This window comes from Engraulis encrasicolus, chromosome 4 (genome assembly GCF_034702125.1).
Source record: "Engraulis encrasicolus isolate BLACKSEA-1 chromosome 4, IST_EnEncr_1.0, whole genome shotgun sequence".
Lineage (NCBI taxonomy): Eukaryota > Metazoa > Chordata > Actinopteri > Clupeiformes > Engraulidae > Engraulis > Engraulis encrasicolus.
In genome coordinates, this window is record NC_085860.1 from 50,377,993 (window position 1) to 50,384,607 (window position 6,615).

Below are 6,615 nucleotides of genomic sequence, written 5' to 3' on the forward strand. Positions count from 1 at the left end.
AAAAAGAATGTGGCAGTGGTTAGAGCAAGGTTATGCGTCGGTGAATGCAACTTGCAACTGTAGTGACGCTGAAATGGAGTGGTGGTGGTGGAGCGAAAACATGGAATAACATGACAGCTGTCTGTCAAAACCGTGTAGCTCTGCTGTCAGAAGTCGTCTGATATTTCCGAGGTCCTCGCAACTACCTACGATGGAGTTGTCGTTTCCTAATAATGCCCACGCCATCGGAAAGACCAACAAAAAACTAGCGACGCTATGAAAGTAGCAAAGTAAGCTGGTGGTCTCCGTGATGTTATTGGATGTCTACTAGTTTAGACACAGCGTAGCCTAATTGTTGTCATTCCAAGCGCATGATAGTAGAGTGAAGCAAGTAATCCTGCAGGAACCTAAGGGTGTGAAGCAGCAGCAGCAGCATAAATAAACACACAATGCAGACATCATACACAACGCACTGAGTTGGGTGTCTGTGTGTGTGTGTGTGTGTGTTCTCCTGTCCTCCTCTTCTCCTCCCCACCCCTCTCTTCTGTGCATTGTCCATGGCATTTGGCCTGTGTGTTTGGCTAGTGTATGTTGAAAGTCTGGTATGTGTGCAACATGTGTGTTGAAGGCATGCTGTGTTTGTGTGAGTAGGCCTATAGGCCTACTGCATGTGAGGTTTGGGTGATGGTGTAATAGGCTAGTGTTTGGCTGTCTGGTATATGGTTCAGCGTAGGTCTGGTATGTGAGAGGCATGTGTGGTGCAATTCACTGTTTTCAGAGGAAATTGAAAAAAAAATAATGAAAATGCAGGTAATAAAAATAATTAGGTTACTAAATAATTATAGAATAAACTGAAAAATTAAATATGTTGAGTATAATGTTTATATTGTTTATCTGTTTTTAGGATATGGTTTAATGGAATAATTAAAAGCAACATAATTAACGCATGGTTTATTTTGGTGAGATAAAAATGGCTAGTTGACCTTCCATTTGGCTGGTAAGAAAAAATGTCTACTAGCCAAATTGGCTGGTGGTGGAAAAAGTTAATTTAGAGCCCTGATTGTATGTATTAGTGCTAAATGCTAATACGTGTATCCCTAAATAAAGTGTTACTCAATATCTGCCTGTGGCTTTGTACAGGGCCGGATTAAGATGTCCTGGGGCCCCCAGGCTACAGGTTGCTGTGGGGCCCCCCAAAAGGCAAATTTCGTAACAAATGCACGCACACAGTGTCATGAATACAAGCTAGGAATTTAAGACAACACGCCTACCAACTGTACTCAACATAACAGATGATTTTTTCAATCATTGCATCTAGACATAATTCCGCAATTTTTCACTTTTGGTATATCAGGGGGCCCCCTGGCAGGTGGGGGCCCCTAGGCGTCAGCCATATCTAGCCTGTGGGGGCCCCTTGCAGGTGGGGGCCCCTAGGCGGCAGCCATATCTAGCCTGTGGGGGCCCCCTGGCAGGTGGGGGCCCCTAGGCGTCAGCCATATCTAGCCTGTGCATTAATCCGGCCCTGGCTGTGTGGGTGTGCTATAAAAACATCTGGTCGAAGAGAAGACCTCTCTCTTCATCTGTCTCTGTCTAAACCAGTCATTCATTCATTCTCTCTCTCTCTCTCTCTCTCTCTCTCTCTCTCTCTCTCTCTCCCGCTCTCTCCCCCCCTCTCTGTTGTGTGTGTGTGTGTGTGTGTGTGTGTGTGTGTGTGTGTGTGTGTGTGTGTGTGTGTGTGTGTGTGTGTGTGTGTGTGTGCAGGCGTGTGTGTGTGTGTGTGCAGGCGTGTGTGTGTGTGTGTGTGTGTGTGTGTTCTACCACCACCCCATGTTTACTGCAGTGTTTGTGTGTGTGTGTGTGTGTGTGTGTGTGTGTGTGTGTGTGTGTGTGTGTGTGTGTGTGTGTGTGTGTGTGTGAGTGTGTGTGTGTGTGTGTGTGTGCGTGCGTGCATGCGTGCGTCCGTGCGTCCGTGCGTCCGTGCGTCCGTGCGTGCGTGCGTGTATGTGTGTGTGTGCGTTTGTGTGTGTGTGTGTGTGTGTGTGTGTTTACTACCCCGGTGTGTGGCCCCTACACCGGTGCCTTAAGACATGTTGACTTTTTTGGTTGCATCAGCAGAAGTGCAGGCGAGCCTTCTTCACCCCTCATAGACATGTGCCCTCGCGGCTCTGGAGCACATACGTTGACTTTCAGGTGCTATTGAGGAGGAATTTATAGACATGTGCCCTCGCGGGTCCGCAAATTACACATACAGTATATCGGATGTCAAAGTACAGCAGCACTATTGAGGATGAATTTGAAGACATCTGCCCCCACAGGGGACTTAACACATAGGCCTACTGGCAGTGGTGTAGTCTACTTGTTTGTGGTGGGTATACTGTGTATTTGAGTATTTCTTTAGGTGGGTATACTGAAATCGCTGAAATGTTGAAGTGGGTATACTGTATACCCGCGTTCTACGTAGAATACACCACTGGCTATTGGATTTGAAATACAACAGGGCTACATGGCTATTGAGGATGAACTGTAGACATGTGCCCTCTATGGCGTCTCTTCTACACCAGAGAGATCGCAGCCATAACGACATCGCTACTGTAAGTTCATATCACACAAGCCCTTTACATGGCATTAATGATGTAAGATTTAATCATCATAAGATTTGATTTTACGTACAAGGCATCTCAAAAATACATAGGGGAGAGCAGGGACGAATGAAACAATTCTTACTTAACGGTTATTTTCAAAAATAATAAAGCAGATGAAAAGTATTTTGTGATATGATCAACAACCTATATGTGTATTCTAATAGTTACAGTTGTAATTTAACACAACCGTTAAGGTATCACGTTTATTTTTAACTTTGAATGCAACCTGTCGTTTGTTTCATCCGTCCCTCACTGTCGGGACGGATGAAACACACATGAGGGACGAATGAAACAGTGGGTTGTAAACAGAAATAATTCACTGTACTCTATTTTTTATGAAACACACATGACAATGCACTACTACACTTCTCCTGAGTAAAATATTATACAATTTATCAAACTATAAATGGGTGAGAGATAGCGTTTTTCCACGTGGGCAAATGCGCGAGACCCAAATTTCCATTATGGCATTTTTTTCTGCCATTCTGATGACTAAAGTTAATCTAAAACACTTATTCTATAATTATTATGCAGCTTAATTAAGCCCTGGGATTTACAGTGGATCCTCCTGTTTTATTTTGATCCAGCTTTAAGTCAATGGGCGAGAGGGACGGATGAAACGGGTGTTTCATTCGTCCCGACAGTGTCTACTGACACTAAAATCCTTTTTACCTGTAAACTCGACAACTTTGACATTTCATACTTTCAGGTATGTTAAAGGAACGATTCATCTGCTGTATGAACATAACATTACTGCATAAAACAACCAAAATAACTTTTGATCACAAAAACACTACGACGGGTAAGATTTTACTTAAGGTGTCAAAAACAGGCTCGTGGGGCTAACGTTGGAACTAGGTGACGTCACGGCACGAGCTTTCCCGGGGTTGTCAAGTCTTCCGTGCTGAATGTACTGACCGAATATTATGTTTGAGATGTGTATTGTTTTCGAGTAAATCGCAGTGTTTCATTCGTCCCGTGTTTCATTCGTCCCTGCTCTCCCCTACACTACATCTCCATGTAGCTGGTGTTGTAAAGTTGTTGAAGTTGTACCATTATAAAGCTGCTGTTTATAAACATCCATTTATTATTTTTTTAAATTACATATTAAAAAAAAACAGAAATATGTCTATAAATCCTACTGCATCTTTCAAAATTAAATACATTTCACTAAACACATTTTTAACAAAGATATGTAGTAGGTACAAGAAAACTCCAGCTTGCATTAAAAAAATAAACAATGTGTCATGATTACGTAATTTATTACAATTTTAAAACGTACTGCATTAACACTTTAACACTTTGAAAAATCTTCATGGATCATAAAGAAGAAAAAAATACACACACAATGTGGGGCCTTACATACAGGAGAATAATTTTAAAAAGTCTTTCAAAAGAGACGAAAAGAGACACACACAAAGGACGTGTCTGTCTGTCCTTCCGTCCACTTTGAGTGAAACTTGTAAGGAAGCGAGAGGAGGGAGGGAGGAGCTGAGCTGAGCTATGGGGCTCCCAGTATCCCCTCATGCCTATGCATGGGCGCTGTGACGGGAGCGTCTGGCATTGAACCCCTAACCTGTGAATGCGGCGGGATTGGACCCAGAGTGCCTTTAATCCACAATTGTCACGGCACCTTAATCCGCGCTGGCTCGCTCTCCCAGAGACAGAGACAGAGACAGGAAGGAAGGGAAGGAAGGGAAGGAAGGAAGGGAAGGGAAGGAAGGGCCCTGCTGCTCGCTAGCCACTAGTGTCCGTCCTTGGCAACCACAGTGCTGGACTTCCCATTCACTTTGTCTTCGCGCGCATCCACGCCCGCACACCCGCGCACACACACACACACACACACACACACACACACACACACACACACACACACACACACACACACACACACACACACACACACACACACACACACACACACACACGCACACGCACACACAGACACACACACACACAGAAGGAAGGTAGGAAAGAAGGGGGGAGAGAGGCGAGCAAGGGGAGAGCCTCACCTTCATGCAAGACATGGAAATCGGACAGGCAGGCACTCGAGCATGAAGCAAATGTCAGACACAAGCCTCCGCGGGCACACGAGTGTCCCTATATTAATTAAAGTGCAGAAAAACCATCACACCCGCCGCTTCTACCTGGGCCACGCACAAGGTGTGTGTGTGTGCATGTGTGTGCGTGTGTGTGTGTGTGTGCATGTGTGTGCGTGTGTGTGTGTGTGTGCGTGTGTGTGCATGTGTGCATGTGTGTGTGTGTGTGTGTGTGTGTGTGTGTGTGTGTGTGTGTGTGTGTGTGTGTGTGCGTGTGTGTGTGCGTGTGTGTGTGTGTGTGTGTGTGTGTGTCTGTCATCCACAGGATCACAAGGGATCTCTTACCTCTTTATGAAGGGATATGCAGGCTAATGAAGCGCTTAGCAAATGAACGAATATCCCCTCTGATGTGGCTTAGTTACTACAGGGTGTAAGGAGAAAGAAAGAGAGAGAGAAAGAAAGCAAGAAAGAAAGAAAGAAAGAAAGAAAGAAAGAAAGAAAGAAAGAAAGAAAGAATGATAAAGCATATTTGAATTTGAATTTGAATTTGAAAGAAACAAAGCAAGAAAGAAAGAAAGAAAGAAAGATAAAGCATATTTGAATTTGAATTTGAAAGAAAGAAAGAAAGAGAGCAAGAAAGAAAGCAAGAAAGAAAGAAAGAAAGAAAGACAAAGACAGAAAGAAAGAATAACATGGAGATTCCGTGTCTGTCTGTGAATGGCACCTAACCGCTGTGGTGAGAGTTCTTACGGCTAGATGTGCTGCTAGATTTTACTGTCTTGTTGTCTTTTGTTCTCGGTGCGCTGTGAAAAGTTTGCCATGGTGAGATGGTTCAGATCTGCCAGAAAACAACACGCCCCGTCCTTACTGAGACACGCTTGATACTTGATACACTCCCTCAACATGTCACACAGTGAAATGTAAAGGTTTGAGAAAAGCCAAAATGTGAAATACTTCCCCATTTCTGACAGCGGAAAAAAACACAAAGTTTTGAGAAGGGTTTCAGCAAACTCACTCATCTTGTGTGCGAATACGTGTATGTGTGTGTGTACTGCACTGCATGTGTGCTACTGCGTGTGAGTTTGGAGCGACGGACGGAAGACTCTTTCATTAGTCTTTGAAAAGGAAAGAAGACGAACGAAGAAACAAAAAGAAAAGAACGAAGGAAGGGGAAAAAAAACCTACTGCTGACAACACGCTTCCCTCGTGACACTTAACCTTTAGAGATTTGCTATTCTCTCTGATCATTCAGTGCTCAGCACATGCTAATTAACCCTAGGGGCAGAGTAGAGTGTTCCTGGCTTTGAAGAAAGAAGAAATATCAGATAGAGAGGTAAAGAGAACGAGAGAGAGAGAGAGGGAGAGAGAGAGAGAGAGAGAGAGAGAGAGAGAGAGAGAAATTGTGAGAGACAAACAGAGAGAGAAAGAGAGAGAGAGAGAGAGAGACAGAGATGGGAGAGGAAAGAGAGCGAGCGGCACATAAAAAGAAATCAATGTGTTATCTTGGACTTTTTTATTATTATTTTTTCGTCATCCCTTTCTTTCTTCTGTCTGTGTTTGAGTGAACTTGGTTGTTTTTGGTTTGAGAGGACCAGGAGATGTGCCGGGGACATTTGCAGGGTGAAGGCAGGCTGGGCTGCAGCCAGGTAGGGTGGGGTTGAGACAGAGGCGATTCTAGTGTCAGTGGGGGCCCCAAGCAAAAACCCAAAGGAATTAACATTCTGAGCCAATCGGCGCAATTACAGTTTAAAGTTTAGCTGTTTTTTTCACCATCTAGTGGCTTGGGGGCCCCAATCGGCTGCCTGCCTAGCCTGGTGACAAGATGCGCCTCTGGGTTCAGAGCTGGGTGAGGTATAGGGTGGCGTGGCGTGGGGATGGATGACAGAGGCTGCCTCTTCCCCATAGTCCGCCCCCCCAGGGTCAGGTATAGGCCTCTGGGGGAGAGCTGACCTAGG